The sequence below is a fragment of the Vitis vinifera genome, chromosome 7, assembly GCF_030704535.1.
Source record: "Vitis vinifera cultivar Pinot Noir 40024 chromosome 7, ASM3070453v1".
Taxonomy (NCBI): Eukaryota; Viridiplantae; Streptophyta; class Magnoliopsida; order Vitales; family Vitaceae; genus Vitis; species Vitis vinifera.
The window spans coordinates 17310269-17337645 of NC_081811.1; the positions used below are offsets into that span (position 1 = coordinate 17310269).

The following is a 27377-nucleotide window of genomic DNA, read 5'->3' on the forward strand; positions in this document are numbered from 1 at the left end:
GAGTAGTTCCATCTAAAATGTGTATATTTGGCTCCCAAATTTATAATTCTGCAGCATATCCAATGATCAGAATCAACAAATCACTTGGTTGATTTTCTTATCAGCATGAACAGTTCTCTTTTGCTTAGGTTCCAATAGTGAGCCATGGAAGATTGAAAAAAGAAGTCAAATTTACTTGAGATGTTTTCTCTCAATTTGCAGGTTCTTTTGGAAATAATCTTACTCCAGTTGATCCCTGTTGTTATGAAAGGAACAATAGTCATGTGGATACTCGATTGTATTTGATTTTGTTTGGTTGTGTTTCAAGATAGAATTGATTGTATAAGGGTAGGTGAATGAGGCATGTTCTAACTTAAATGTTTAGTTGATGTTTTTGACAAGTGAATACTTGACCAATACAAAAGGTGTATATTGTTTAGAAAGTTGATGTTGAGTAAAAATTTGTTTCTATCAACCATTTCATTTGAAATGTTACTATTAAATTATTAAAAATGATATTTAAAGTTGAAACAAGGGAGATGAATTAAAGGTTAAACATGTGATATGCATAAGATTTTTTTATTTAATTTTTTTTTGTAATAAAATATATTTCATCAAAAAAATTATATTTCATGGTAAAATTATATTTCATCAAAAAAAATTATCTTTCATCATGAATTTTTTTATGGCAAAAAAGTGACATTTTATTATGATTATTTTTATGAAAAATAATATATCGTCACAAAATTTTATTTAGTGAAAGTGTCATGTTGCCATAAATTTATTTTATAGTGAAAAATGACATATTGTCACAAATTTATTTTTTGATGAAAAGTGACATTGTCATAAATTTTATTTTGTGGAAAAATCATTTTTTTTTATTATGAAATTAAATTTTAAAAATAATTGCTCAGAGACTTATTGCAACAAACTCACCATAAATAATTTTTTGTAACAAGAAATCTTCTACCCAAAAATATTCTTTCTTAATAAAAAATTAATTTATAAAAAAAGCTCATAATTATCGTAGTGCAATCTGGAGTTGAATATGATGTTAGATATATAGTCAAGTAATTTGAATAGGTTTTTTTTTTTTTTTTCATTTTTGGCTTTTATTTTAATATTGTTGTTTTTAATTATCCCAAAATCTTATAGAATTTGGAGATCCCTATCATTGGGCTATCTAAAATTAAACTCTTTTTTTTTTTCATTTTTTTCTTTTATAAATATCTTAGTACCTATCCAATATTTAAAATGAATTATTGAATTTAGAATCTAGATCCTTATGTTAAAAATTGTACTTTATTTTTGCTTTGTTGCTAGGATCTAGAGCCTAGGAAAAAATTCATGCACCTAATTTGATTTTAGGACGGGGAACAAAGTGATCTAGGATTTCTACATTTATTCTGAATTTTATTATATAAAAACTTTTCCCAAATAATAATAAAAACCCTTACTCATAGAGACTTTGTTTTTTATTTAAGGTTAAATTAGCGACCACGTAGTACCATTAATGAATTATTTTTATTAAAATCACTTCTTTTTTTTATTTATTAAATTCACTTTTGTTTTTCTTTTTTGACTTCCTAACCCTATACAAATTAGATGAACAATAAGAATTTCTTTTCTTTTCTACATCTAATCTAGAAAATATTTTATTATTGAGAACAAGAATAGATTCCTTAGAGAAATTAGATTTTTACTTTGTAGAAAGTAAAAACAATTAATAGTGAAATTTCTATGTTTATCTCTTTATTTTTCTTTTTTTTTGTTTCTTCTTATATCTCTCTAGGGTTTTTCTCTTTTTTATCTCTTCATCTTTTTCTCTATATCTCCCTTCTCCATAATCTTCTTCAGATTTGTTAATTATTTTTATTTTTCTTTTTAAAAACTAAAACTCCTTGAATGTGGTTTAAATTTTATAACTTCTTTTTTTATTTAAAATATCATCATCATCATATGCATCCCTCCAATTAGGAGGTAGTGCACAATAATCTCGATATTACACATCCCTTCAATTAGGAGGTAACGTACTACAATCTCAAATAGATTGTATAAGTCTATAAACCAATTATGAACAAATCATCTACTTACAAAGAAGTTACAACTTGGATATTCTATACAACTTCTAAAACACCTAAGTCATGTACAATGCAAGATATATCAATCTTGAATGGAATAGGCAAAAGAGAACTGAAATAATCCATTTATTGTTACACCATGTCATGCTTTTAAGGATTCTATCCCAATATTTACATGGGTGTTAAATATGGTTCTAATTTTAGTTAAGTATTAAAAGTTGGATACTATTATGCATATGAGGCAAGTCAATTTGCATGAGTGGGGACTTTAGCACTTAAATTGCATTAATTTCTAAAGATACAATATTGCTCCATGTCAAGGCTATGACTTGCCTAGATGGGGTATTAAATATGTTTTTAATTTTAATTGAGTATTAAAATTTAGGCACCAATATGCATCAAAGGCAAGTCAATTCATATGAGTGGGGACTTTAGCATTCAAATCACATTATGTGCCAAAAATACAATCCTGCTCCACATCAAGGCTATGATAGCCATAGACATTAGATATGATTCCAATTTTAATTAGGTGTTCAAATTTGGACATCATTGAGCATCCAAGCTAAACCAATTTGCATGAGTAAAGCTTTAACCCTTAAGTCGCATTAAGTGCTGAAAATACAACACCGCTTCATGTCAAGACTATGACTTGTCTACATGGGTGTTAAATATGGTTCCAATTTTTAATGACGTGTCAAAAGTTGGACACTCTTGTCCATCAAAACCAAGTTAATTTGTATGGGTGAAGACTTAAACACTTAAGTATCGAATGCAATTCAACTAAAGTTGACTTCTTGCGAAAGTTTAAATTCAATCTTATACGTTATTGCCCTTGGAATATTTTTAGTGTCTATATTATATAATCTTGTTTATTCATCTTTACAAAATTTGGATTTAATTAATTCATTTTCCAAAAAAGTTCCTATTAGAATTTTTTGGGATAAAATAATAAATAAGGCATATAATTGGTCATATAATTATGGTTACATGGATGCTTTTTATGAAATTAAACATCCTTAACTAAAAGTATAATAGGCTTAATAGAACTATATATATATATATATATATAGAGAGAGAGAGAGAGAGAGAGAGATAGAGAAGTGATGTTCAAATAAAAAAACTTTTCTTGTAACACAAGGTCTTCTTTGACACTAAATGAAAAGAGAGGAAGATAACAAAACAGTCTTAGAAAAAAGTGGAAGAGAGACATCTAAAACAAGAAAAATTCCTACCAAAATATTTCTTTGGAAAAAAAAAATCAAAGAAAGGAGGTCAAAGGCCCAAAAGGCTAACTTCAAGTCTTAGACAAACGCATGTACGTGTTGTGTCTTGACATTAGGACATTTGTTGACATAAAAAAATTGTTGGATTAATTGATTATCAAAATTGTGACTATTTAGCTCAACAAAATTTGATATTGACAAGTGATGACTTATACACATCAAACACACGGCATGCATGCAATTTAAAAAGTGACACGTGAAATTTGGAAGGTTACAAAATCAAGTCTTACAAAATAAAATAATTAAAGTCAAAAGGGAATTAGAAACTAGTTGGTAAATTTCCCAAATTAAGAAAACAAATCTTTCAATTAAAGTCAAAAGAAAATTTAAAATAAATATTTTGTAGCAAATATCTTAAATAAAGAAGATAAGTTACAAAAATCAAAGTTCTAAATTCTTTGAACTAAGCAATTAAATATTAGGGATTTCAAATTTAATTCCTTAATTTCACTTATAAATAATAGTGATTTTCTTTAATAGAGAGAATGAAAAAATAACTTCAAAGGGGAAAGAGGTTTCGTAGGACGAAAAAAAACACTTCACAAGACATCCCAACAAGTCCAAGAGAAAAGTTATTTAGGAACAAGTTGTGTTAGACCCTTGATTGATCTTCAAGTTTAAGAAAATACTTCCATCATCATCTATTTGACTATGATCAAAATGATCGAATTAGAGAAAAATATCCTTTTAAAAAGAATATTAACACAAAGATTATATTTTACAAGTATTTCAATACAAAAAAAAAATTAAACGGATATTTTTCTTGAAGTTTTGCTTATTTTGTAAGACTTTAAAAAATTGTGCGTACGAAGACCTATTAATGAAATAAATTCATTATTCTCCATGTTTCAATTTTTTTCTCTTGTGGTTTTATTTCTTCCTTTATTTTACAACATTATTAATTTTAATTCTTTTTTTTTTCTTTCGCTTTTTTTTTTATATTTTTAACCTCTAATATTTTTTTTTCCAATAAACCAACACACCAAAAAATTTCCATCAAAATTTTTAAAAGCCAAATATAAGAAAAGTAAAATACAATGTATTAAAGACTGTACTTGACCAATTTAATTTTGGAACCAGGGATAAAATTTCAATTTTGATGGATATATTGGTAACTTAATTTTACGTACGTATCGGGATTTATAATGAAATATCGATGGTATTTTGACATATAAATATTGGTGAAGTAAAAAATTAATCAAAATTCATAAAAATGTTAGAAAAACTCTAAAAAATAATATAAGAAGTAATAATATTGATATATGAAGAAATTGATATATAAATAATATAATTTATGATATTTTATAATAATAGGTAATATTTGAAAATGCATGTAATAGTAAAATAATAATTAATAGAATTTGAAAATGAATTTAATACTAAAATGATCATTTATAATTTACGTATAATTATTAAATTTGTATTTAATTTATGATTTATGTGCTTTCAATAATAAATTAAATGGAAGTTGAAAATAAATAATTAAAATCAATATATTTATTAAAAATTTATTTTAATATTTTATTTTTAAAAAATATATATATATATATAATTTAGGTGTAAGCATAAAATATATAAAATGTAAGCCTCATATTAATATGTAAGGCATGTTTACCACAGTAGTACATGGTTTAACATGATATAAATGTTTTTACCATTTCAAATATTTCCATGTAAATTTTATAAAAATAAGGATATTTTTATCAAATTGAGATTAAAAAAAAGACATTAAATTAAATTTTTTTTTTAAAAAAAAGTGGAAACACGAAAATTTTCGAATATATCTTCCCGGATTATTTTTGTAACAGGAATCACACAAGGGTAGATTGATACAATAGAAACCTCTGGTAAAATGTCCGCCCGTAACCCAGCAGATAAAGTACATTACATAGTCCGTTTTAGGGATTGGCTACTTACCCATTCAGTGACTTTGGCACTGGACGTTCCCAAAATGGGTACTATCGGGTCGGGTGAATTCAATAATAGACGCCTGTTGGCATTCCAGCCTTCCTTCTCCTTTCAGGGCCTATCCGAAAGTGAATATCTAAATAGGACGAACCGCCCCGTGGATATCTTTGCTTCGGAACAAAACAATTAGAATTAGGCTCGGTCAACTGGAATGTGTATTATCCATATAAGGGATCTTCCAATTGAAAAGATCCATCGACTTGAGACGAAGAGAAAGGTCTATCCATTTTATTTAGTTATTCAGTTAAACCAATGATTCGTTATTGGAGCAACCTTGAGTAGAACGGGCGGATCCGGTTCGGTTTTTGGGTCGGAATACCAATCAATCGGTATTACCAGTGAACCAAGTGGCCCGATCCGTTTTTCCTTTTTCTCTCTTTTTAGCAGTAGGTCCCACGCGTCATTCAGCACACCCACTTTTGTTCACTCAAAACTTCAAAGTGGTGGGGCCCATTTTGAGATTTTTAACAAAAAAAACTCACTCACATACAAGGATAAAAATATCGGTAATTCGATTTTAATGATATATCGAATATATCGACGTATATTTTGACATAAAATATTGATTGACCTAAAATTGATTAAAACTTATGAAAATATAAAACAAAACTCTTATAAATGAAATTAAAAGTATAATGAACATTTTAAAGTTGTTTTGTTAAAGAAATTAATATATATATATATACATTGATTATTAAAATATTACATCAAATATTATTCAATAATAATATTGTGATATTTGATTATAATATGTTTAATTTTAAAATATATTTAATATTAAAATTATGATATATTTAATTTTATTGTATTAAATGATAATAAATGTATAATTTTTTAATATTTAATTAATATATTAATGATATTAAAAACTTTTTGCTACTTAATTAAATGAAAAAATTTTATTTACTTATGAAATAATTATAATTAATTTGTAGTTTAAAGGTTTGTTTTAATATTTTGTGTATACAAACACTTTTAATATATATATATATATATATATATATATATATATGTATGGTGCATGATTATTAACAAAGGGCAAACTTGCCCTGATGGTCGATAGGTGTCGTATCTATATATGAAGGTAATAAAACATAAATAAAATCAATAATAATTTATTTCAATTTTTTGAGATATGATATATCTTTTAAACAACTAAATATTATAAATTTACTCTTCATAACTATTCATTATAATTTCATGATAATATTAAAGATAAAATAACATAATATTTTAAAATTTTTAATTATTTATATATAATTTTAATTTTTATAATTATTTTTAATTTTAATAATATATAAATTATACATTTATAATATTCCACCATTGAACTACAACAATATTAGAAACATTTTATTTTACATCTATTTTTTGTTTCTAATTTTCATCACCCAATTTCAAATACTCTTTTTGAAAAGCTTACAAAAAAAAAGTACGTTTGATTGTAATTTTATGAAACATTTTTAATTTAAAATTTTTTAGAAAAACTAAACTAAATTAGGTCTTTGATAAAATTTAAAAAACACTTTTAAAAATCTAAAAAATTATTTCTAGTATTAAAAAATCGCTTATAGTATTTTTTTTGGAGAAACATTTGATAGATAATTTTCCTAAAAATACTCTCACATAATACACTTTCACTAAAAATATTTTGATAGAAATAATGTCAAACACTTTAAATATAGGGGAGTCCGTTTGGTAATGATTCTATGAAGTGTTTCTAATTTTTTTTATGCTTGAAAGATAAAAAATTTTAAGTGTTAAAAAAACTAGAAACACTTCTTAGAATTACTGTCAAACATACTCTTAAATCATTCTCACTTTGTAAAATTAACCATTCACCTTTTTTCAACTTAAAAAAATACCCATTTTGGACAAAAATAAATTCATTTTTTTCTTATAAAAGTAACCATTTCTTTTAAAACGCATATGTAAATAATGAAAATATTGAAGGGTATTTATGTCAAAAATGGGTTATTCTTCAAGTTTAAAAGTGGGAGAGATTAGTTTTATAAATTTAGTATCTTTTCATCATTTTAATCAATTAATCCTTAAATATATTTAGAAATTAACCCTATGTTTCATTGACAGTGCCATACTAAAACATTTGAGCCTATTTGAAATTTGCGTGTTTTCAAATTATTTAATTTTTTTTATCAAATAGTTCAAAATAAATTAATTGAATTTAAAATGGTATATAAAATTAATTTATTAATTCTAAATTTATTTATTTATTTATTTTTATTTGCTTTTCTTTTCTTACACTTTTCTTCTCAATTTTCTTTCCATTGTATTTTTTCTCAAATATTCTCATAACCAAACATAGCCTATGATTAAGTTAAAATTCTTATTGATTAATTAACTAAAATGGGTTTATTAGGATTCAGTTAATTTTATCACTAGTTATATACCTGTAGACCCCCATTTGGGGAACCTTTTTTTCTTTCATTTTTTGCAGCTCACTTGCCAGCTGGAGGGCTCTTTGAAAGCCAAGTGTTGCCTCCTGGTTGGTGGCTGTGGAATCAGCTTAGTGGAGCTGATGGACAAATGAGAAAGCAACAGCTATTGGAGGATATGCAGAGGATTCAGAGTCTGTTATTAGAGGGGTACGTTTCTGTTGAGGGGTAGCAGGCCAGCTGCAGGAGAGGTGGTCTGGGCTGCCATTAGAGATTTTTTTGAGAGGGTAAGGTGCTTTTCAGAGGAGAAAGAGAGAGCTTAGAAAAAGGCTGCCGGAGAGGTTGGTTTTTTTCAGTGGTTTTTTTGAGCTAGATATAGACTGAGAGACTACCGGAGAGAAGAACCTAGGGGGGAAAACGAGACAGGAAGGCTTGTTGGTGAGGAGATATTTTGGTAGAGCTTCCTTTCGAGTTTTTGAGAGAAGATATTTTGAAGGGGATCCTGGAGTTAAAAGAAAGAGAGAGGTTTGAACTTTCTTGGGCTGCAAGCCTGGAGATATTTTGGGAAAAGACGGCGAGAGAGAGATTTTTGAGAGAGAGTATTCGTGGGAGCGAGGAGCAGCAAGCTGTGGGAGGAACGGTGGCTGCTTTGAGAGAAAAGCTTGAGAGAGGAGACTGATTTTCTGAGGGTTAACTAAGAAGAAAACGCAGAGAGAAAGAGGGAAGTGGCTTAAGCAAGAGAGAGAGAGATTTTTCGAGAGTAGAGGGAGAGGGATTTTCCTGTAGAGAGATCCCATTGCTGTGAGAGGAGAAGGATTTTCCTGTGGAGAGATCCCATTGCTGTGGCTGTTAGTGAGGAGAAGAGGGTTTTAGCTTTGCGAGAGAGAGCATTGTGAGGAGTTTTACAAGGAAGCTAGCGGAGTGGGAGAGAGCTTCTGCTTGCTGTTATTTTTGTCGTTGAGGAGATAGATTTTTGAGAGAGGAGAGGATGTTTTTTGGCTGCCAGCTACATGGTAGTGGAGAGGGGATTTTAGGCAGCTGCAGGTGATTTTTGGAGAGGAAGACGGTTAGAGATATTTTTGGCAGAGGGAAGGAGCCATAGTCTGGAGCAGAGAACCAGAGAGAGGGATCTCTGGAGCTGGAGAGGAGCTTCAGGGAGGGTATTCGTTTAGTTGGAGAGGGAGGTCAGCTGAAGAAGAAAGATGGTTTGCTGATTTCTGGCCGACCTAGCTGGAGAGGATTTTCAGGTATGTTTATTGTGGGTTTCTCATTCGCTTCTACCGGTAAGTTTTTCTTCTCTTGTTTTTGTTGATTCTTGGATGATTTTTGTTGGTTGGGAGTAAGCATGCTCATATCTCTTTCTTTAATGATTTTTGTTGAGGACCTGTTTGGCTCTGTTCCAGTTTCCCCATGAGATATTTGTAACCTTGTTTTGATTTTTATTTGGTACTCATTTGATTTCACCCATCCTCATATGAGCTCATTGATTAATATATGAAATGAGGCTTGTATGAATTCATGTTATTCCTGTTGCTTGCACTCTGTTTTTGTTGTCTACCCTGTTTCTGGTACCCATACCTGGACTGTGTTATTTTCCTCATTTCCACCTTTGGAAGCAAGGAGTTACAGAGGATCATTTCCAATAGAAGAGTGCTTGGTGAATACTTAGGCACAAAGATGACGTGTTCATCAGGGTAAGAAGGTCCTGAGTGTGCAGTTGCTGGGTGGATACGTTGCCTGATACTATTGCCATGTGACACCAGAAAAATTGTCTCCTCATTTGAAAAGAATCTTGCTGGGCAAAAGGTTCTTTGACTATGGGACTGACGGGTCTTGACCGGAGTTATGCTCATCCATGCACAGTTATGAAACACCAGATATGACTGTGTAATATTGAGATGTCCCACCGGTGGTATTGAAGGTGCTGGATGCGTTTTGATACATGCCGGATGAGCAGAGAAATCCACTTCAGGAGTTTCAGGATGCCCACATTCCAGGTGCCTTTTTTTCTTTGATGTTAATGACATATCAGACCAAACCACAAATCAGCCACACAGGTTGCCATCGGAGAAAGCTTTTGCAGTCGTTGTTTCTGCCCTTTCTGCCCTTGGCATTGGAAATAAAGATGGAGTTGTTGTTTATGATGGAAAAGGAAGTATGCTCTGATAAACTGGAATTTAAATAAAATTGCTGTGGGAACTCAAAATGAGACAAACGTGTTGACTTTATTGAAACTATGGATATTTTAAATGAGCATGCTCGTCTTAAAGCTGGAATTCTCGTGCATGAAGAAATCTAGCAGCAATGGGGAGTGCTGTGTATGGACAGCTGGGAAGTCCTGTAGCTGATGGAAAGATTCCAACACTTGTTGAAGCAGTAGGAAATCTCTGAAAACTTCTTTTGCTCCAAACATGAACAAGCCATATCGCGTGTGTGATGATTGCTTTACCCAGTTGAAGAAGGCCCTGGAATCTGGATCTGTTCTGCGTATTCTTAAAGCGAGGAGTAGTAATATACTTCAAAAGTCTAACGAGATAGCAGAAAGAGACACAATGGGTCCTAGAGTACAGGGACAACTGTCCAGACTCTCATCAGTTGACTCATTCAGTCTAGCTGAAAGCAAAGCCAAGTTCCAACGAGACTCAATCCTCCCACTCACAAACCGGTGCAGCCACCAATAGTTTAAGAGACACACTTAATTTGTCTCCTAGAAATAAAGCAAGCAAAGCTGTCCCCGAATGACGCCGGCGGCAAGCCGCCGGCGGCGAAACGCTTCCACTCTGACTGCGTCGTGCCCTCAGCTATCGACTCTGACCGCCGTTTCTCCAGTCGACGCGTGTCGCCGGAAGACTTGACGCTGATCGATTCTCTGCCATCTCATCTGGCCCTCATGATGGCTTCGGTATTTGTGATATTGTTGCTAGTTCCATTAAGGCTGCTACCAAAGTGATTGAGGATCTGCAGGAGAAACTTGAAGCTGCTTTGCAGACCATGAAGCAGTCTGTAGTTCATACAAGGAAGTGAATGAGAGGTTCAACGAATTGCATGGGAAGAATGAAGTGGAATTCAACATCTGGATTGATGGGGGGAAAGACCTAAATATGCCGAGGGAAATCTGCCCCTCAGAGCATCATGGTGGTGAGGTTCAATACAACCTTTTCTGGGTTGCAAAAGGCAGAGAAACTACACAATATGTATGCTGAAAATCAACATGGGAGAACTGAGTTCCAGCAGATCAATCTCAATAATGGCAAAACAAGTAGACCAAGTCCCATCTGGAACCGAGGCAAGGCCAACACTAACAAGAAGACATACAGATTCAGTAGAGACTATCACAGTTACAGCTATTGAAATGCAGTTTCAGTCCAAGGAGGGTCTTCAGGAATGCCTTTAAGGATGTTTCTGAACAAGGTTCCTCACCATCGACCTCCATGTTTGTGCATGAAGAAGTTACAGCAGTCAAGTCAGATTCCTGGCTCCCAGCTGAAGGCTTCAATCCAAGCAATTCTTTTCTACGCACACATCAGAGTCCAGGGTAGTAAGTGCATAGCCCATCAAACTTTTATGCACTACATGGTGATGTATCTCAGTATCAAAGGAAGAAAGGTTCTGGGCAAGGTAGATGCTCAGATGACGGGGACATTGAGCTGGGCAGATTTTGGTGCTGAAGGGGCAGAGAATCAAAGCTCCAATTATGATCCAGAGGGTGAATATGTGAGACATTGGCTGCCCGAGCTGGCAAGAGTGCCCACTGAGTGGATTCATCACCCTTGGGATGCTCCCTTTACTGTGCTTAAATCTAGCAGAGGTAGTTTGGAATCATGGGCTGCTCAAGCGAGTTGGGGTTTGCCATAGCATTAGTGGGAATGCTTATGTGTTTCTCTCACTGTACCGACTGACATGCAAAATGGAGTTTGTTTTAGTGCCGTGCTGGATGAGCTTGTTACTAATGATGAGAGCTGCCGAAGATCTTATTAGATGGTTGCATCAGCCAACTTATCGGCATCAAAGGTTTAAGTTGTGGTTAAACTATTTTGAGATGTATGGCGGAAAACTCCTTGATCTTCTCAGCGATAGAAAGAAACTTTGTATGAGAGAAGATAGAAGACAGCAAGCTTGCATTGTTGGACTGCAAGAATTTGAAGTTTTGGATGCACAGATTGTGAAAGAGATCCTTGAGAGAAGTTTCTATTCTATGTGGTGGGGTCTCTGTGGATGATGAGACGACCTTCATTGTCATTTTGATGAGTCAGCCTGCTGCCCATCTCAAATAGCTTATGGATCAGAATCCTATGAGGCTGTAGCATATCTTCCTGAAACTGCCATAAAAGTGGCCAACTCCACTCTGCATGGTGCATGGCCACTTTTAAGCCACTTAGCTTTCCGACTTGGTTTCACCTTTGGTTTTTTTAAATAATCCCTCAAATCCCAATTTTCAAATAGTTTTCCAATTTCTCGATTTTCAAATAATTTTAACTTTTTCAAATCTTCATCCTTGGTTTTAGTTTTATTATGCCTCAAAATATCAATTCTAATAAAATTTGCTTCCACTTTCTATTCGGCGAGCAATTTTTAAATCTTCCATGATCTTTTAAAATGTTTTAAAAAATAAGCAAGAATTAATTTCTGTAATTCCGAGTGATGGAGTTTACGAAATTAATTCATGCAAAATAAACGGGTTTTGGTGGGGGCCCTACATCAAATAAATTTGCTTTAAAATAAAAATGAATTTTGAATGAAATATCATGCGTGCTATTGGTGCTTCTTTATCTGTTTTGGTGACATGAGTGACATACTTTATGTTCATTACTATGCACTAATCTCATTTTGTGATAGCGCGTTGCCGTTTGCTGATCAGGTATGCATCCACTTCCACTTGAGTTATCCTCTATTGCATATTCTGATACTCATATGTGCATGATTGATTCGAGTATTTATTGATTTTCTCATTGATTACCATGTCAACTTCACCTCATTAGTAGAGACCCGACTTAGGGACTTAGAGGGGTGCTACGGTCTTTACCGTACCTTCCCGATAAGTAACCTGACCCCCGAACTCGATCCGGTTTTTCGTAGATCGTCTTTTCTAAAATAAGGAGTCACACTTAGGGTTTTTCTTTCTTATTTTGTTTACCCTTTAAAAATAAAACAAAAATAAGTGGCGACTCCAAGTCATTTTGGAATAAATAAAATCAATTTTTCAAATAAAATTCGAGCTCGTCATCGAGTGGGAAACGCATTGACCGAGCGAAATGCGGGGTCCACAATACCTAAATTGGAATTTTTTTTCTACGAGAAATGACATATGGGTGATTGTGTATCATTTTAGTGCATTTTCCACTATTAGAAATAATTTTGATTTCCTAGTTTTTAAAAAATAGCCTCTAATTTGAAATCGATTTACGTCTAGAAGTTTCTACTCCTAGCCTCGTACTATGCATCTCTCCGGTCCCTCATGGGGTTTTTGATAAATTTATGGTAAATTTAAAAAATTATGTGTAAAAATTGGTAGTTTCAAAAATACCGACGCTTTGTGTTACACAAGTTTTATCAAAAGCATCATATCACAACTAATCTTAAAATTTTGTTTTGAAGACACAATTTCAATGGATCATTATGAAATCATGTTTTCAAGACATGACTTTAGTATATTATTCTTAAAATGATGTTTTGAAAACAAGATTTTAGTGCATTATCATGAAATTATATGTATAGGATATGACTTCATTTCATTTTATTTCATTTATTTTTTTCCTACTTTTTCCTTTAATATATTATTATGTAAATTAATTTTTTTTTTTCATGTTTTTAAATTTTTTAATTTTTCCTATTTTTATGGTTTTTTTTAAAATAAGTTTTTTATAATTATTTTATATACATGAAATGTTAAAAATAGCACGAAGGTTGCAATTCATTTGTTTATAGAGATTTATTTTGGAAGAATATGAACAAAGAAAAAGCAACCGAAAATAAATAAATATAAAAAATTTAAAAATAAATAAACTTAATTATTTACATAAATTCATTGTCTTGATCCATTTGTAATTTTATACAAATTTAAATAATTAAATAAAAATTTGAAAAGAAATGAAAAAAATAAAAAATACATAAATTTCATATTTAATGTATTATTATTATTATTATTATTATAATTATTGTTTATTTTGACAAAATCTTCAATTTTTTTTTTACATTGAAATTGTGTCTTGAAGATACAATTTTAATAAAATAAACTAAAATTATGTCTTCAAGTTATGACTTGAGCAAAATGCACTAAAATCATGTATTCAAATTACGACTTTAGCAAAACACACAAAAATTGATGTGGTGTCGGACACAAAGTGTCATGAAATATTTTTTAAATTGCGATGTTTTAAAAAATATTTTTAAAATTATGGTATTTTTTTTAAAAAAAAAAAAAAAGCACTGAAAGGAGGACGAAAACAAAGAAAAGTTACAAAAACTCTCTACTAGTAAAACTCAAGGTAGTCTAGTTCCCCTAGTTTGCCACCTTCCACTCGAATATCGAACCAAAACTTCTCCAAATTCAATGAAATGTCTTGTGTCACCAACCAGAAACCTGCCATCAATCGACTCTCATCCATCTCAAAGTCAAGGGCCAAGTCTTCTCTTTAATATTATCTCTTTAATATAAAATTTATTAAAGAATTATCCTGCTGGACAAGTCATCTTACCCGACTTACAGAATTAAGTTTGAGAGGATGCAAAAATTTGAGGAGTCTTCCAAGTAGCATTTGTCAGTTGAAATTCTTGAGATACTGCCATCTCGATGGTTGTTCAAATCTAGAGATTTTTTCGAAGATCACGGAAGATTTGGAACATTTAACATACCTTAATTTACGTCAATTGGCTATAACAGAGCTACCATCATCAATTGAACGTCTAAAACGTCTTACACGCTTGGAATTGAGCAATTGTGATAAACTTGAGACTCTTCCAAACAGCATTGGTAATTTGACGTGTCTTCATGCTCTTCTTGTTCGTAACTGTCGAAAGCTCCACAAATTGCCCGACAGTCTGAGAAGCCTACATCGTTGCTTAAACGAACTAGATGTAGGTGGTTGCAATTTGATGGAAGGAGCAATCCCTAGTGATTTATGGTGCTTGTTCTCATTGGAATCGTTAAATGTGAGTGAAAACAATATTCGTTGCATACCTGTTGGCATCATTCAACTTTCTCAGCTGGATATCCTTCGCATGAATCATTGTCCGGTGCTTGAAGAAATTCTAGAGCTTCAATCAAGTTTAAGATGGATAGGAGCACATGGTTGTCCATGCCTGGAAACTTTATCAAGTGATCCAATGCATCCACTCTGGTCCTCTCTTCCCAACTGCTTAAAATCACACATTCAGTCATGAAATTTACATGCTATTTTTATATAGGATTTTGAATGCCCAACACACTCAAAGTACTACTGTGAAACTAGAGTTGTTATTCCAGGAAGTAGAGGAATACCAGAGTGGATAAGTCATAAGAGCATGGGAAGTGAAATAACAATAGATCTTCCAAAGAATTGGTACGAAGATAACAACTTCTTGGGATTTGCTTTATTCTACCATCATGTTCCACTCGATTATGATCATGATTTACTTAATCCAACATTGGATTTGTTGATGTCCCATGGAAATCGGTTTGAATACATGCATCGCATATGGTTTAGTCCAGAAGGTAAAAAAATGCTTTACTAATGGTGTTTAAATTTGGCCTTGGGGCTTTGAGAAGGATTGCACATCATGTCCAGATCCAGAATTGATGGTGGCCTATTTCCCTCAGATTGCCATTTCAAGTAAGTATCGATCCAATATGTGGAACAACTTTAAGGCTAGGTTTTACGGCCCTTATGGGCGTGGCGCCCAAGTGGAAAGTTGTGGGATCCATCTCATATATAACAAAGCCCAAGATCATTCTCAATAGAGCCTTCAACTATTCAATGTCAAAAGAAGCCATGATGATACAGAGGATTACCCACATCACAAAAGATGAAACATGTCTAGTTTCCAGCTCCCTCCGCCAAGGTACATCTTCTCTCTTTTTCATTTACTTAGGTTATGTTTGGTTCCGGAAAGTACCAAGGAAAGAAAAAAAAATATAAAGAAAAATGATTTTCTCATGTTTGGTTTTACTATAAATTTTTTTAAAAGAAAATTAAATATAATTAAAATTAATTAGAAATTTATATATTTTAAATTTATTTAATCTTTATATAATGAAGGAAATTAAGTGAAATGAGCTTGAAAAAACATATAAAATAATTTATTAATTTTAAATTCATTTTTTATTTTCTTTCCTTCCACTTTTCCTCTTTATTTTCTTTCTCTCACATTTTCCCTCAAAATTTCTGGAACCAAACATAGCCTTAAGGTTAAAATATTTATTAGAATTAGTGAAAAAGAAGTATCAAGACAACTTCTAATATTGTTATATGTTTGGGAGGTTGAATGTGTTATTAGATATGTTCAAGTCATTTAAATGATCCCCCTCTTTTTTTCTTTTTTATTCCCTTTTCAAGCTTTGATTTTAACTATTTACTCTTAACTATACCAAAATAAAAAATTTCCTTTTTAAAAAATATGTGAATATTTATTCTAGCTAATCTTTGAAATAAATTATTGAATTTAGAACCATAAACCATATTCAAATTTTAAAAGTTAAAAGTATCCAACTTAGATAAGTATAGATACTAAATGAATTTTGTAAAATATTTATTTATTTTATTTTTAATTTTATTTAATGCTTATTAATTAATTTTACTTAAATCCTAATATATATTATAAAAATACATTCTAAAAAATGGTTTTTTTTGTATTTTGTAGTTGATATTTTAGTAAATATTTTTTGAGGTCGATATCTTCCATTTGATTTTGAGATTTATTAAATGTTTAGATTTTTAAATTTCATCGAGTAGTTATTAATTTATATTCTATATAATTTTTTTTAATAAAATTTAATTTTATTTAAATATTTTATATTTTATTAAATAATTCTTTTAGGGGTGGTTGTTTTATAACTAAAATTAAACAACTAAGTTAATTAAAAATTATATATATAACTTGAAAGTTAAAGCAACAAAAAAAAAGTATTTTAAAAATAATATTTTTATATATTTAAAATTTTAGATTTATGTTAACATAGTTTGATAGGAGATTAACAAGCTGGAATCATGTTAATGGGTTATTCTTCAACTTAACCCATTTATTAATGAGATTAAAGTTTAAAAAAAGTTGTATTGAGGAAAAATGTGGAGGAAAAAAACAAAGAAAAAGTAAAAGGAAAGAAAAAATGAAGGAAAATAAATAATAGATTAAAAGTTGATAAATTATTTTTATCTGCTATTTCTAACTAATTTTAATTATATTTGATTTTCTTTTATATTTTTTACAGTATAACCAAATATGTGAAAATCATTTTCTTTCTTTAATATTTTTCAAGAACAAACATAACCTTAAAATAATTAAATATTCCAAACAACCCTACAACAAATTTCATATACCACTATCATAAATTTTTATGGGAAAAAGAAGATTTTCAAAACAAATTTTATTTTTACAGCAAAAAATATGTTTTTTAGAGATGAAATTTACATTTATGGCAAAATATTATATTTAACCATATTGAGGCAAAAAAAAATTTATAAGATTTTGATATTATATTTAAGCCTAATTCGAAATTAATTTAATATTAATTTCACACTAAATAATTAAAGAAAAAAAGGGGGTCTTAAGCATGCCAGGTGACAAATATTTAAAAATATATATATATATTTTAATTTTTTTTTCCAAATTAGAGTCCACTTCCAAATATTGATGGGAGATTCTACATGAAATTTTGTTTAAGAACAATAAATTAAAATAAATTTTAATTCTAAAATCATTCTGTTAATGTTGATTTTTTTTTTTTTCACATTATTGAAATGACTTTTCTGTTTCAGGCTTTCAGCTATGCTCTCCTCTCTCTCCCATCAACTTTGGTTTCGGTCTCTCCTCTCACCGTTGACGAATGACAAACCTCACCGGCGCAATGGGCAATGAAATATTCCTATTGCCGAAAACGCTGATCGGTCGGAGATTAAAGCCCTAGATCAACCAGAATCTCAATGAAGAACCCTACAGAAAAAAGAGCATCCTTGAGACTGCGAAAACAAGTTCGAGAAGACATTTTGTTAGTTTTTTTACCTTTATTTTGTTCAATTTCCTGTGATAATCTGCCTCTGTCACCGATTTTCAGTTTGAAATTTGCGTTTTCTAGGTTGATATGTTCTTCCTTAGCTTGATTGAGCACACACTGCAATTGCAGCCTCATCTTCTGGACCTTCCCCTCAATGAAGCCGTCAAAGGAGAGTTTGAAAGTCTCTTCTTAGACAAGGTCTGTAGATTGAGCATTATCTTTGCGTTTTTCATTTGTTATTGAGATTTCAAAGCATTTAAGGGACAGAGAAGAATGTCTTGTGACGATATGAGGTCTATTGATGGTGGTTTTATCTGGTTTCTATACTTAATCTAAAATTTGGTTTTCATATATTATCTATCTTGTTCTTTGATACAAGTGTATTTCTGACAGAGTCTAATTATTTTTTTTCCTTTTATTTTTCCTTTTTATTGATGTTTGGTTTCACTCCTTAAATGGAAACGGAATGACTGTGATTTCTTTCCTGGACTGCAGCCAAAATTGATGATTTTGAGCGGCTTCGCCAGAAGAACTGAATCAACAAAATATAGAAGCCTTAGTTGCTGAGAATAATCTGGTACTCGATCATCATGTTTCATCTTTTCTTTCCTTTTCTTAACTTTTATGTCACTTCAGTTGGTAATTTTCATTCTGGTGGAACCCTGATAGACCATTGATATTACCAAAAACTATAATTGAAATCCTGGGAAACTATGAATTAGTTTTTAATGGCAACAGAGGAGAGATGATGTGGAATTTTGTAGGCTACATCTAGGTTTCGGGCATGGACTGCAGTTCTATGGGCTTGGTTCTACTTGTCCTGTACTAGAGTGAAGTTTCTATTTTTTTCCAATTACTGAATCACATAGGACTTGGATAAGTGAAATTCGGGTGTGATAACAGAAGCAGTATAGTTATTTAGTCTTTTCTTTCTTTCACTCCTGGGTCCCTTAGAATGATATTCATTGATGCAAAAAATGAAGATCCTTCCAGTCAATGATGTGGATCTTGCATTGCACAATTTTGTCAACAAAGATGACAAAATGTCTTTCTATTCTTGTGTTCAATATAATCTGGAAGAGACACATGTAAATACTCCATATTATGTCTTCAAATTTCTGTGACAATATGGCAGATAGTTTAGGTTGGTTTTTAGTTATACCACATCTATATGGTATTGAATTTGTTTGAATATAACAATTGTAAGTATATTGTAGATGATTTTGAGTTGTTTGTGGATTTATCTGATGTATGTAGATATTATGCCTGCGTGTCCATGGTCGGTTTTTCTATTTGGACAGAGTAAAATTGCTTGTGATTCAGATCCTTTAAAATTAAAAGAGGAAGATTTAATTCTTAAAGTTGGAGAGTGCTTGGAGGCAAGAAGCTTATTCTTATTCTCTTCTTTCCTTTTTAAATTATTGTAAGGGTTCAATATTTCCTAGTGTTGTCTAATTGTCTCCTAGGTGATTTCTTTCCCTTTCTATGGGCATTACTAAGTATATAAGCAGTGATTTTAAATCTAAAGGTTAATTATACTATTTGCCTTTTGAGTAGTTAGGTTTAAGACTTCTTGAGTAAAAGAAGGAATCTCTATACATGTACTCTTTCTTCCCCACTCTTCCTTCCCCATTAGGACATTGCATTGCAGAAGTAGCATTTGGCATCTCACTGACACTTGGTGTGAACCTGCTGCCTGCATGCCTTGCCTATATAGGAAATATATAATTTGATGGTAACTAAATATAACTATTGCAGGAACAGGTTAAGGAAAGGTCAGTGCACTCCAAGGAAACCCCACAGTTCATGTCTGGTGCTCAGTCATTGGAGGTAATGCTTATTCTTCTAGTTTTCTTAGCAGAACAAGTGATCTCCATGTCTGGATTTTCCCCCCTTTTTACCTGTCATTCTTGTTCAATATTTATCCACTCTCTGCTTTCCAATCTTTTATTTATTATTATTTTTTTTCAGTTTTTTTTTGTAGAATATCACAAGTAAAGGTACTGCAGAAACTGGAAGTGCAGTTTCCTTTAGTGATGAATGATGATGAAGACCTCACCCAGTTATCTGGGTCAAAATCTACCACTAGGGGCAGAAAAAGGTCATGAGCAACTTTTAAGCCTTCCATGATGCTTCTGAACATGGTAAAGTTAAAACTTCTACATAAGTTTTGGGGAAATCAAGCCTAACTTGAACTTGATTCCACCTTGCACCTATGCTTCTAGAAAAATTATTGATTTTGTGAATGGACTATGTTGAATTGGTCTACTGATGCTTGATTATCTTTTTTTTTTTTTTTTGGAAAAAACTAGGCCATGATGTGTGTATTTGATGAATTAATTCTGCATATTTGGTTGACTAAACCTTGCGCTGGCCTAATTTATGTTCTCTATTTGAAAACTAAGAAAGTATCAAGAACTGGTATCAAACCCCTATTTCTTATCCCTTCTCAACTGAGACAAGGATCAATTTACTAGTGATCCTTTTCTTGAGACATTAGTGAAGGTACATTATGAAGCATTTCCCATAGTCACTTTCATTAGAATTGTAGTTCTATTTCTGAATTGAGAAATGCGTTTGCGAAATACCCCAGTTTGCCTTATTTTTCTTGCTGTGTTGCCCAGAATATCACAAATGAATGGGCTAAAGGAGTGTTTAGTGATGCCGAAAAACAATAACACATCATATATATGTTATTGTTTCTTCTTTTTCATTTTCTTCCTATTTTCTCTGGTTTTTATTTTTTCTTAAAGATCTTGGATTCTTACAGGTGCATATTGCACAGAGAGGTGTTTTGCAACCTTTGATTGAGATGCTTCAATCTGCAGATGTATGGTTGAGGGAAATGTCATCCTTTGCATTGGGGAGATTGGCATAGGTTATACTCAAATTCTTTTATTTCCTTTTCAAATTACAATTGACAAATAATATTAATGGCATAAAATGCTTACTATATTATATCAATGAGTAGTCTGTTTCTTTCAAGTAATCTTTACAGGATTTATCAAAACATGTAGTTTTGTTTTAGAGTGATTTCAAACACAATATATTTCTGAATTTTATTTTACCTGCTTCCTATTCCTGTTTACTCTTCCTTATGAGGTATACACCATTTGTCTCAACTTAAAACATGCCCTTCCATTGATATACAGTAGTTTGGTTCATTGCAGTTGGTCCATTGATATAAAGTGTACCACCTTGCTGTAAATCCAGGCAACCATCAAAAATTTTAGCCGTGAAAATGAAAATTTTGTATATGCTGTTCCATTTATGATGGATAATTGCATCCTTACACCTTATAGTTTTGGTTCATTTATAACATAAAACTTGGGTATGGTCAATGAACTCACTTCATGAATTTTGGTAATGCCCAAGTTCAAGCTTGAGTTTCAAGTCAACTATATAGAGACTGAAAAAGAACACTACTGCTTAAACCTTAAATTTGAGCTACAAAAAGCGTGGGCTTTAATTTTTGTTACATTGTAGACACTGATCAAATGACTGCCTAAAACTTGGTATTCTATTTCCAATGAAAAGAGACAAAAAGAGCACTACCATGCTGGAGCTTACTTTTTCTTTAAAACTGGACTCACACATAAGCTGCTTTTTTTCACCCTAAATTCTGCATATTTAATTATCTTGCAACAAGGCCAGAATTTATAAAGTAATTCCAACCTTGCTTGTTTTTCCTTGTTCATCTTCGACCCAAAATAGCTAGAGAGATGATTATTTTCTTTGAATGCTTTCTCTTATATCAGGTTCCAAACAGTATCAAAAACCTTCTAGGCTTGCAAATACTTCTCTAAAATCTAATTTATAGTACTATTGCCGACTTTGCTTTTGAACTATTCTTTCCCCTTCATTTTCCAATACCATATATTCTCTCTCTTTTTTTTTCTTTTTTTTTTTTCCCCTTTTTGATAAGAACAAAACAACTTCTTCACAATATGAGCCAACTGATGTACCATTTTCTTTCAAAAATGGTTCCCTTAACAGCCATGCAAATTTTCTGCGTAAAATAGACCATTTTCTTCAATATTGATTAGAAAGGTGAACTCTGGTGAAGTTTACATGTAAGGTGTGATCATATTATGAACTAATTTTCCTTTATCTTTATATGCTATCTTCTTATTGGCCTTCACTTTTAACTTCTGTTTATCTTTTTTTTTTCTTCTGGATTACCCCCAAAAATCTGCCAACCTGCCTACAAAAGAAAAGAATTGTTTAGTGGAGCAATTGTGTGAAGTTCTATATTAGCTAATAAGTTTACTTATTGTTCTTGTTCTGACTAGGTAAAAAGGGAAAAAGAAGAAAAACAATTACTGAGGCAGTTTTTTGTGGAGAGATTGTGGGCAATTGCCTCATCTAGAATGATTGATTTGCTTCCTAGCTTCTTGCAAAATTGCATTTCCTCTTTTGAAGTTGATGGTAGTTTATATCCTGCAAGCTTTTATAGTTATGGGCGAAGAACTATACTTGTTAATAATAAAAAGATTACATGCAGAAACAGGAAAATCAACATAATTCTGATGGTCTGCAGAAAAGGGTAGGTATACCTAGGATTATTTCCACACTAAGAAATCATAAGTTATTCAAGTGGTTTTGTGAAGCATCTGACACTAAGCCATGAGGTAGTCTGAAGAAGAGGTCATTCAGCCAAAACAGCTCAAACTAGCCTTACTAGCTCAAATCCCAGTCCTTAGCCCATTGACTCATATCTGAGGCTTACATAATCTATCTACCTGCTACCTCAGACCTCAATGTTTGTTATACTAATGGGGCACTTGTGGTTAGAGCGTAAATGGGGGATAGTGTTAATTCTTTGATAGATTTTGTGGTTTGGTTAGGCTCCCTATAAGGTGTGGTGGTTTTTTTGTGCATTCTTGCACCTATTGGTTTTTGTATATGTATACATCGTGTATACCTTTTTTTAATACAGTACTCCTTCACTTGTAAGAAAAAAAAAAACTAATGGGGCGCTTGTACTTAGACAAATGGAGTTGCTACTGTAGAAGCATGGTGGCACAAACTGGTCTCAGAAACAACCCATCTCAAGATCAATTACCAAAGAGGAGGAAGAAGCAGTGGAGACCCTGTACACATTGGTAGGAATGTTCCCCGACAATGATAAGACGGACAAGAAGGGTGAATTGGTTGGCGAATCATCAGAATCAAAGCCTTCAACTTTGCCAGAGGCGAGGGAGAGCCCTGCACCCACATTAGGTCTCTTGTTGATTTCCTATTGATTGCCTTGTTGAGGCTCTTCTTTTGTCTTTACTTGCTTTTTTTATTTTTATTTTTTGGCTTCTGGTTTGTTAAGCTTTAATAGTTTATCTGATTCTGCAGTTTCATACTATCAAAGACATATTATCAGAGATAGTACGAAAAATGATATACATCTTTTCCTTGAACGGATTATACCATTTCATAATTTTTTTGGAGATTGCTTAGAATGCAGAACATAGCTCTTGTCTGTACTTCTGCATATTAATATTCTCATCATGCCTTAATCTTTGATTTTTGGTAGGAAGATCTGGTATTATGGCCAGGCTTGTCATCAACAGGGTCGCTTGGGACAGCAATTCATGGCCCTTCCTTGCAGTAATTTGCTTCCCTTCTATTTGCTTCTCTTTCTCTCTCTCTCTCTCTCTCTCTCTCTCTCTCTCTCTCATCCTTCATTCATATTGGTGTTTCAGTTCTTCAGCTAAAACTCAAGCTTGGCTAGATAATGCTACTGGCACTACAGGACCTAGTTCATTTGGAAATGGTGTCTCAACCGAAAAGGTAACTACCACTAGCTACTCTAGCTGATGCTTAAAAGTTATGCAATGAGTATTCATTCCTTTGCAAGTTTTTATATATAATTTTTTCAAGCATTTGATTGAGTTTATGTTGTGTTATTGAGTATACAGGTTTCTAGAGTTAGAGTGCATAAAAAGCAATCATGGAAAAGATGTGCAGCTCATATGTTCACATAAGTCGTCTTGTTCAAGATTTACAAAATTCAGAGAGAAAGGAAGAGTTTTCAATGCAGCCTAACCAATTGAGAACAGATGAAGGATCAAAGGAAGTAGTTTCTCTGGCAGGCAACTATCCCAGTGACCTGAGAAATGGATTGAATGGAGTTGTTTCTGCTAACAGGATCGGTGGTTCAGCTATGGAGAACAATTCAATTGAAGCTAGAAAAGTTATTTTTCTACCGCAGGGGCTCCATCAAGATCAGCAGCGGGCTCCTGCATCTGGGACCTACACTTCTCTTTGTCTAAGAACAGTAGCAACTCCATTTGTCTAATGCTGGTGAGTAGTTCTATCTAAAATGTGTACATTTGGCTCCCAAATTTATAATTCTGTAGCATATCCAATGAAAATTAACCATCAGAATCAACAAATCACTTGGTTGATTTTCTTATCAGCATGAACATGAATAGAGATTCTCTTATCAGCATGAACAGTTCTCTTTCGCTTCGGTTCCAATAGTGAGCCAGGGAAGATTGAGAAAAGAAGTCAAATTTACTGAGATGTTTTCTCTCAATTTGCAGGTTCTCCAGGGAATAATCTTACTCTAGTTGATCCCTATCCTTATGAAAAGAACAATAGTCAAGTGGATACTCAATTGTATTTGATTTTGGTTGGTTGTGTTTCAAGATAGAATTGATTGTATAAGGATAGGTGAACGAGGCATGTTCTAACTTCAATGTTTAGTTCATGTTTTTGACAAGTGAAAACTTGACCTATACAAAGGTGTTTATTATTTAGAAAGTTGGTGTTGAGTAAATAAATGTTTCTATCAACCATTTCATTTGAAATGTTACTACTAAATTATTAGAAATGATATTTAAAGTTGAGAAAGGGGAGATTAATTAAAGGTGAAACATGTGATATGGATAAGAATAATTTTTTATTTTTTTTTGTAATAAAATATATTTCATCAAAAAATTATATTTCATGATAAAAGAGTGATATTTAACCATGAATTTTTTATGGCAAAAAGGGGACCTTTTACCATGACTATTTTTCATGAAAAATCATGTATCGCCATAAATTTTATTTAATGAAGAGTGGCATGTTGTCATAAATTTATTTTGTGATGAAAAGTGATATGTTGTCATAAATTTATTTTGTGATGAAAAATGACATATTGCCATAAATTTTATTTTGTGGAAAAAATATTTATTTTGTTATAAAATTAAATTTCATGATTAAAAATAATTGCTCAAAATAACAATAAACTCACCACAAATAATTTTTTGTGACAAAAAAATCTTCTACCACAAAATATTATTTTTTTAACCACAAATTAATTTATGGAAAAAGCTCATAATTGTTGTAGTGCATTAGATATAAAGTCCGTTTAGCCCTACTTTTGATCGAAGTGTTTTTGTTGAAATTGTTTTCTTTTGTAGCACTTTTGTGAAAAAAGTTTTTATGAAAATCTAGAAGATTGATTCTAATAGTGTTTTTAATGATATGTCGAACAAGTATAAAAACGTTTTTAATAATAATAAATTACTAAAAAGGACATTTATTATAAAAATAAAAATAAAAATATTATAATATACCAAAAGCTTTTATTACAAATATATATATAAACATTTATATTGTTAAAAAACTCAAAAAAAATATTTTTATGATTATAAGAAAATTTTTAAAAATATTTACAAAAACTTGGATTAATAAATAAACATCAATCATCATATAACAATTTTTTAAAATAAAACAAATTATGATTAAGTTGTTCGACAAAATCATTTTTGACTTAATGGAGTTGTTCGGCATGAAGCCATTAGGAACCAAATGGAGCTATTTAGATGATTTTAATTTTTCATATCTTGTTATCCTTTTGTTCAACACTTGGGAAACGGAGGTGGGAAAAAGCATTTTAAGAATATTTGAAAATTTTGAAGTGTTTTTTTAAAGAAAAACATTTCAAGTACTTTTCTAAAAATCACTTCCAAATGTTTTTAGGGTTAGAAACATTTCTAAACAACATTGTCAATTGGGCTCATAGTCAAGTGATTTGAGTATTACATATATCGGAAAATCAAAGTACGAGCACAAATATGGTTAGCTAAAATCGACAACTCCTGTTCATTTTTTATGTTGATTTTTGAATGAAGTACTTATAACTTGGTGACCAAAAAGTTAAATAAGAGTGATCACAAAAGATGAATAAAAAATTAGAGAAATTTTTATGAGTCATACACGGTTTTGAATCATTGGATGTATTTTCTTGTTTTTATATTAATAAAGATTCTTTCTGATACCTTTGTAGAAAAGTGTTATTTAATTCTCTTGTCCTCTTTCATTTATAAAACTCTACAATTATTTTATATTTTATTTAGAGCTAATATTAAATAATATTAGTAGTTGAAATTTAATAAGCATAAATTTCTCCATCAAGATAAAGAAAAGTAATTAATATTTTACTATTAATGTACGTGGTGTTTTTTTTTTACTTAATTCTAAATAGAACTTTAACGGCTTTAAGTATTAGATTGTTTATTTTTTAATATTTTATTTTTATTAAACATTAAAAAGTAAAACAAAAACCAAAATATTACTTTTTTCTATTTAGAAAAAAAAAATATTTTGGTTTTTTTTATTTAGAAAAAAATTTATAATAAGTAATGAAAAAGTATAAAAATAAACAACTTAAAAATGTAAAAGCAAATTGCTTTGAGTAAAAAGTTGAAAAAATAAACGTCCTCTAAGTTTCTTTTATGCTCTAATGGCACCTTTAGAAAAAGAACTTTTTAATTATGTTGATTGTATATGCCACAACAAAATTCAGCAACTTGTAAACTTTCATTGCATGAAAGGTCAAGAATAAATAAAAAATAATTAGGTATTAAGTTTTTAGATTTTTTTTTTTTTTGGTGATATCCTCCATATCATGGAAGAAAAACTGAGAAGCTACAAGTAATAAAAAACATCACCAAAAATTTTCAAAGGGGGCACGAGTGATGATATTTCATCATTCCAAATAATCGATGTAAATTTTGCATTGTCTTATTGTTGAGACAAAGTACAAAATAAAATAAAAAATCTTAAATCTAAAATATTTCATCACTTTCAACACTCTTTTTTTCCACCATCTTCCTCACATTTTCTCAACAACCCAATGAAGTTCTTAAATTATGTTTGATTATTAGAAAATACTAAAGGAAGAAAAAAAAATACAAAGGAAAATGATTTTCTCATGATGAAAAATATATAAGAAAATCAAATATAATTAAAATTAGTTAGAAGTTTATGTATTTTTAAATTATTTAATTTTTATATTGATGAGTTAAAATAAGTAAAATGAGTTTGAATTAGCAAATAAAATAATTTATCAATTTTTAATTTATATTTTATTTTTCTTTTGTTTTTTTTTTTTCTTACATTTTCCCTCAAATTTTGTGAGAACCAAATATAATTTTAATTAATTCATAGAGTTTTGGGAACATCACATGTAGACCATTCATTTTTGGGTCTCATCCTA

At 31.1% G+C, this 27377-nt stretch overlaps 2 protein-coding genes across 13 annotated transcripts in view; both read left to right on the forward strand.

The window, feature by feature from the left end:
- The window catches only part of LOC100245777 (disease resistance protein RPV1), a 38851-nt gene extending 38397 nt beyond the window's left edge, over window positions 1-454 (forward strand). For all 12 annotated transcript variants that reach the window (XM_059738099.1, XM_059738090.1, XM_059738093.1 and 9 more), the window contains one exon: window positions 202-454. The gene's annotated coding sequence lies outside the window, so the exon portion shown is untranslated. The remainder of the gene's footprint in view (window positions 1-201) is intronic.
- LOC104878045 (disease resistance protein RPV1) overlaps window positions 1-24684 on the forward strand; it is a 59954-nt gene extending 35270 nt beyond the window's left edge. The window contains exons 5-15 of the mRNA XM_059738103.1: window positions 17658-17887; window positions 17975-18091; window positions 18389-18470; window positions 19652-19723; window positions 19865-20037; window positions 20664-20771; window positions 22186-23116; window positions 23421-23494; window positions 23590-23677; window positions 23806-24190; window positions 24433-24684. The gene's annotated coding sequence lies outside the window, so the exon portion shown is untranslated. The remainder of the gene's footprint in view (window positions 1-17657; window positions 17888-17974; window positions 18092-18388; window positions 18471-19651; window positions 19724-19864; window positions 20038-20663; window positions 20772-22185; window positions 23117-23420; window positions 23495-23589; window positions 23678-23805; window positions 24191-24432) is intronic.
- Window positions 24685-27377: the final 2693 nt, after the last annotated feature.